Source organism: Rhinopithecus roxellana, chromosome 15, assembly GCF_007565055.1.
Source record: "Rhinopithecus roxellana isolate Shanxi Qingling chromosome 15, ASM756505v1, whole genome shotgun sequence".
Taxonomy (NCBI): Eukaryota; Metazoa; Chordata; class Mammalia; order Primates; family Cercopithecidae; genus Rhinopithecus; species Rhinopithecus roxellana.
Genome location: NC_044563.1, coordinates 73752832 through 73759901, shown reverse-complemented (window position 1 = coordinate 73759901; position 7070 = coordinate 73752832).

Here is a 7070-nt window from a genome sequence, read left to right as displayed (position 1 = left end):
AATGCAAAAAATTAGCCGGGCATGGTGGGAGCACCTGTAATCCCAGCTACTCAGGAGGCTGAGGCAGGAGAATCTGTTGAACCTGGGAGGCAGGAGTTGCAGTCAGCCAAGATCGCACCATTGCACTCAAGCCTGTGCAGCAAGAGTGAAACTCTGTCTCAAAAAACAAAACAAAACAAAACAAAAAAGAAGCCTTTTGGAGTCATAATTTTTTTTAAAAAATCACAATGTCAAAGAACTATCTGCACTGCATGTTCATTACAGCATTATTCACAATAGCCAAGCTATGAAATCAACCTAATGCTTCATCAAGGGATGAACGAATAAAGAAAATGTGGTACATATAAACAATGGAGTACTAAACAGTCATTATAAAGAAGAAAATTCTGTCACCTGCAACAATGTGAACGAACCTGGAGGACAATAAGCTAAGTGAGGCTGGGCGCAGTTGCTCACGCCTATAATCCTAGCACTTTGGGAGGCCAAGGTGGGTGGATTGTCTGAGCTCGGGAGTTCGAGACCAGCCCGGGCAACATGGTGAAACCCTGTCTCTACTAAAATACAAAAAATTAGCCGGGTGTGGTGGCGGGCGCCTGTAGTTCCAGCTACTCAGGAGACTGAGACAGGAGAATGGCATGAACCCAGGAGGCAGAGGTTGCAGTGAGCTGAGATCATACCATTGCATTCCAGTCGGGGTGACAGACCAAGACTCTGTCTCAAAATAAATAAATAAAACTAAGCTAAGTGAAATCAGTGCAGAAAGACAAAACCCTCATATTTTCATTTCTCTGTGGAATCTAAAACAATCAAACTCAGAGCAGAGAGTAGAATGGTGGTTGGGAGGTGGGAGGAATGTGGAGATGTTTGTCAAAGGGTACCAAGTAGCAGTTAAATAGGAGGGATAAATAATTATTTAAGGTAATAAGTATGTTAATTATCTTGATTCAATCATTCCACACTGTATACGTAGATCATAACATCACTGTGTATCCCACAATTATGCAAGATTATAATTTGCCAAAATTAATAATAACTATAGAAATAACAAGTTCAGGTAGGATGCTTCTCTTTCCTTATTTCTCTTTTTTTTTTTTTTTTTGAGACGGAGTCTTGCTCTATGGCCCACGCTGGACTGCAGTGGCTGGATCTCAGCTCACTGCAAGCTCCACCTCCCGGGTTCACGCCATTCTCCTGCCTCAGCCTCCCGAGTAGCTGGGACTTCAGGCGCCCGCCACCTCGCCCGGCTAGTTTTTTGTATTTTTTAGTAGAGACAGGGTTTCACCGTGTTAGCCAGGGTGGTCTCGATCTCCTGACCTCGTGATCCACCCGTCTCGGCCTCCCAAAGTGCTGGGATTACAGGCTTGAGCCACCGCGCCTGGCCATTTCTCTTTAATACAGCTGAAAAAAGCTTTGGAGGTTTGGGGAAGCTGATAGTTAGCCAAGATCTCAAAGGGAACAAGAGTCCTAAATAAAGGAAAAGAAAAATGTATAAAATAATTTAAATAACAAGATTTCAGATGTGTGCTAGCTAGGCTGTGACGACAGGCATGATGAACCTTTTTTTTTTTTTTTTGAGACCAGGTCTCTGTCTGTTGCCCAGGCTGGAGTGCAGTGGCATGATCTGCACTGCAACCTCCACCTCCCGGGTTCAAGCAATTCTCCTGCCTCAGCCTCCCAAGAAGCTAAGATTACAGGCACCTGCCACCACGCCGGGCTCATTTTTGTATTTTTAGTAGAGTAGGGGTTTTACCATGTTGGCCAGGCTGGTCTCAAACTCCTGACCTTGGGCAATTCACCCACCTCGGCCTCCCAAAGTGCTGGGATTACAGGTGTGAGCCAATGCTCCCAGCCAGTCCTCACCTCTTATATGCTGAGCGTAATTTCTTTCTTTCTTTTTTATTTTTTTTTGAGATAGAGTCTCGCTCTGTCACCAGGCTGGAGTGCAGTGGCGCAATCTCGGCTCACTGCTACCTCTGCCTCCCAGGTTCAAGAGATTCTCCTGCGTCAACCTCCCAAGTAACTGGGACTACAGGCGTGTGCCACCACACCCAGCTAATTTTTGTATTTTGAGTAGAGACAGGGTTTCACCATGTTGGGCAGGATGGTCTCTATCTCTTGACCTCGTGATCCTCCCGCCTGGGCCTCCCAAAGTGCTGAGATTACAGGTGTGAGCCACCACGCCCGGGTATGCTGAGGGTAATTTGGTTGCTCTTGCCGATCCAAAACAGTATCAATACCTTGACACACAATACACAAGTCTGTAGCACCTGGTCTGTTCTGGGAACTTCCCCTTTACAAATTCCAGGAGGGTAAATTCTGTCCAGGTGTAGTGGCTCACACCTATAATCCCAGCACTTTGGGAGGCCGAGGATGGTGGATCACCTGAGGTCAGGAGTTTGAGACCAGCCTGGGCAACATGGCAAAGCCCCATCTCTACTAAAAATACAAAAAAAAAATGGCCAGGTGTAGTGGCGCATGCCTGTAATCCCAGCTGCTCAGGAGGCTGAGGCAGGGGAATTGCTTGAACCCGGGAGACAGAGGTTGCAGTGAGCCAATATTGCCCCTCTGCATTCCAGCCTGGGCAACAGAGTGAGACTCTGTCTCAAAAAAGCAAGCAAACATACAAACTCCCCATAGGGTAAGTTCTATACAGGGAGACTGTACTGCATGGTGCTTAATATTATGATGGATCGAAGAGTCAGAGAGAATAGTCTCCTCATTTGTTAATGGGAATAAAATGTAGCTTACCTCATGGGATTAGGGCAAGGATTAAATGAAAGAAGGCATGTGGAGTACTTCACATAGTTGGCAAATAGTGTTTTATAAATGCTGGTTATTAATAAGAAACTAAAAACAATTTTTTTCAAGAAGTTCACCTTTGTACCCTCAGAATCTATCATGTTGCCTAGCACCTATTAGGGATTCAATAAATGTTCACCAGGCTAGGCACGGTGGCTTACGCCTGTAATCCCAGCACTTTGGGAGGCCAAGGCGGGTGGATCACTTGAGGTCAGGAGTTCGAGACCAGCCTGGCCAACATGGTGAAACCCTGTCTCTACTAAAAATACAAAGAAAAAAAAATTAGCCGGGCACAGTGGCATGTGCCTGTAATCCCAGTTACACAGGAAGCTGGGGCAGGAGAATCGCTTGAACCTGGGAGGCAGAGGTTGCAGTAAGGGGAGATCATGCCACTGCACTCCAGCCTGGGTGACAGAGTGAGACTCTGTCATAAAAAAAAAAAAAAAAAGGAAAGAAAGGAAAAAAAGAAATTCACCAAATGAGTCACCATATCCGGGGGTCAGGAAGCATGAGGACACCCAGCAATGAAGTCATTTGCCCAAGGTCACCATGCCACATGGCCACTTCGAAGCAGACCTTATAAATCTCTACAGTATGGATGCCCTGTAAGTCTCTTGTGCCCTAAGTGTTTAGATCGTACCTGACTGAGCATAAGTCTTGGGGAGAAAGATTCAATCAAAGTTCCAAATCTGATTCTATTCCAGCCAGAGCTGAGTGAGTGTCTGTCTCTCCTTTTCCCTGGGCCTGTCACAATCTCAACAAATAGGCTTTTAAATTAAGTAGTGATTTGGAATGTAAGTGAGTGCATTTAAGATGATAAGGGACGGAGAGATCCTAATGGCTGAAATATTTGTCATATCACAAGTAAACGGAGTGTTTCGGGGAGTCACTAATATAACTAATTTTTTCCAAATCCTCCTCTGCTCTGTGTGGGAAGATGAGGTCAGTGCAGGTTGAGCCAGCCTGGAGTGAGCAGCTGCCGGGGGACTGAAGAGAATACTGATGGATGGCTGAGACGCCCGGACAGTTCGCCTCAGGAAACCAGAGCCCACTTGTTCAAATTAAGCTATGGATGCCCAACAACCGGTGGCAGGCTGCTGCGAATGAAATGGTGGGGAAATGAATGCACAGCCCAGCCCGCCTCCCCCAGAGAGTGGAGCTGTGCTGCAGGTTTGGGCTTGGCCCCTGTGCTGGGGGGTGTCTCAAAGGAAGCTGGAAGTAATCTAATGCAACTCCCTCCTTCTCACATCCTGACACCCCATTCTTGAATCTCCTCTGCAGCAAGCCCAAATCATTTTAGTCAGAACTCTTCTTGGTGGCTCCTGGAGCGTGGGATCTCACTACCTCCATGGCAGCCCACTTTCCTTGGCAGACCCCAGAGGTCTCCTCTACTGCAGCCAGGAGCACATTCTGCCTGTGTTAGCAGTGAACTGACAGCTGTAGAATATGCGAATATTCGGCACTCACTGTCCAAAATGAATAGCCCCCTCAGTTAGGCTTGGTGTCTCAAGTGTTTAGGCTTACAGCCAAAACCCAAGTTCCAGTCTTTTATTTATTTATTTATAAATTTTAAGTTGTCTATTTATTATTTATTTTTTATCTTTATATTTATTTATTTTTGAGAAGGAGTCTCGCTCTGTCGCCCAGCCTGCGGTGCAGTGGTGCGATGTGGCTCACTGCAACCTCTGCCTCCTGACCAAGTCCCATCACCAAATTTTCTGGGCAGCCTTCAGGTGGAAAAAATACCTTGCTGAGATGCTTTCTTGGTTTGTGAAAATGGGAATGACATTTGCACCATGGCTTTTCACACTGGCAAGTGTTGGTGGAAAGAGAGAAGTGGTCATTTCACCTGAACCTCACATTAATTTGGGGCCTCAAGTTTAGATTTTGACATTATCTTAAAATAAATATACATTCAGGCCAAGCGCGATGCCTCACACCTGTAATCCCAGCACTTTGGGAGGCCGAAGTTCCCCAAACCCTCCCATGTTTGGGAGGTTGGTCAGAAGTTCAAGACCAGCCTGGCCAAACATGGCAAAACCCCATCTCTACTAAAAATACAAAAAAAATGAGCCAGGTGTGGTGGCACGCGTTTGTAATCCCAGCTATTCAGGAGGCCGAGGCACACGAATCACTGAACCCAGGAGGTGGAGTTGCAGTGAGTCAAGATTGCGTCATTGTACTCCACCCTGGGCAACAGGGTGAGATTCTGTCTCAAACACACACACACACACACACACACACACACACACTCAGCCAAAGAGAAATACTGATAAGACTAAAAGGAGATGATCAGCTGGGAGCAGTGGCTCATGCCTATAATCCCAGCACTTTGGGAGGCAGAGACCAGTGACTTGCTTGAGCCCAAGAGTTCCAGACCAACCTAAGCCACATGTCAAAATCCCACCTCAATTGAAAAAAAAAAAAAAAAAAGGAGATGTTCGTCATTGGAAATGTATGAGTCATTTTTGGGCCACCCCTTCTGCAGTGCGCACTAATGGGATTTTTAAAATACATTTTTGTCTAGGACAAGTATTTAGCATTGCATTTTTTAGGTAGTTTGTTTGTTTGTTTTAAGACAGGGTCTCATTCTGTCATCCAGGCTGGAGTGCAGTGGTACATTCACAGCTGACTGTGGCCTTGACTTCCTGGGCTCAAGCCATCCTTTCACCTCAGCCTCCCAAGTAGCTGGTGCTGCAGGCACATGCCACCACATTTGGCTAATTTTTTAAACTTTTTGTAGAGATAGGCTCCCACTACGCTGAACTCCTGGGCTCAAGTGATCCTCCTGCCTGGGCCTCTCAAAGTGCTGGGATTACAGGCAGGAGACACCACACTTGACCAGCATTGCATTTTTGTTTACTTTTAAAAAAAATTTTTTGTAGAGATGGGATCTGGTTTTCTGCCCAGGCTGGTCTCAAACTCCTGACTTCAAGTGATCCTCCTGCCTCTTTCTCCTAAATTGCTGAGATTACAGGCGTGAACCACCATACCCGGCCAGCATTGCAATTTTAAAAAGCATTCACTCTTCAGAGAAATGTGAGAAAAAAAGCAAGAAAAAGAAATAAGTAAATAAAATAAAAGCATTCACTCATTAAATATAAAGCTTTAAATATATCACAATTTTTATAATCTTGATTTGACATTTCTTAATATCTTAAGAGCCTTTAAAAAATGAAATATTCCAGGTTTCTGTCTAAGAGGTTCTGTCCTTGCCTCCTTGTGACATTATTGTTGCAATTAAATAAGATTAGAAATGTAAAATAAAGCCAGGCGTGGTGGCTCACGCCTGTAATCCCAACAATTTGGGAGGCTGAGGCAGGTGGATCACCTGATATCAGGAGTTCGAGATCAGCCTGGCCAACATGGTGAAACCCCGTCTCTACTAAAAATACAAAAATTGGCTGGGCATGATGGTGCACGCCTATAGTCCCAGCTACTTGGGAGGCTAAGGTAGGAGAATCACTTGAACCCAGGAGGAAGAGGTTGCAGTGAGCTGAGATCCCGCCGTTGCACTCTAGCCTGGATGACAGAGCAAGACTCTGTCTCAAAAAAAAAAAAAAAAAAAAAAGGAAAGAAATATAAAATCAGTTTGTCACAAAAAGGTTCTGTATATTATATAAGGTATTTAGAAGAGTCAAATTCATAGAAACAAAAAGTAGCGTGGTAATTGCCAGGGCCTTGAGGGTGGGGAAACTGATAATTTGTTTAATGGGTTTAGAGTTTCCATTCTGCAAGATGAAAAAGTTCTGGAGATGGCTTGCACAATGATGTATGTACTTAACACTACTAAACTGTACACTTACAAATGATTAAGATGGTAAATTGTATGTTATGTGTGTTCTACCACAGTTAAATTTTGTTAATCTTAAAAATTGTTTTAAGTTGTCTATAAATAGTTGCTGCTGCTATTTTTTATTAATACTACTAACAGTAATTATATACTGTCTTTCTTTAAATATGTATTGAGTATTCACTACGTGTCAGGTGCTGTGTAGACCCTAGAGAGCTTTTTAACTTAGATGGTGAATAAATATATTATGATGGCCAGGCACAGTGGCTCACGTCTATAACCCCAACACTTTGGGAGGCCAAGGTGGGAGGATTACTTAAGGCCAGAATTTTGAGGAGACCAGCCTAGACAACATAGTGAGACCATGTCTCTGCAAAAAAGAATTAATGAAAAACTTGGCCAAGTGTAGTGGCACACACCTGTAGTCCCAACTACTTGGGAGGCTAAGGCAAGAAGATTGCTTGAGCCTAGGAATTTG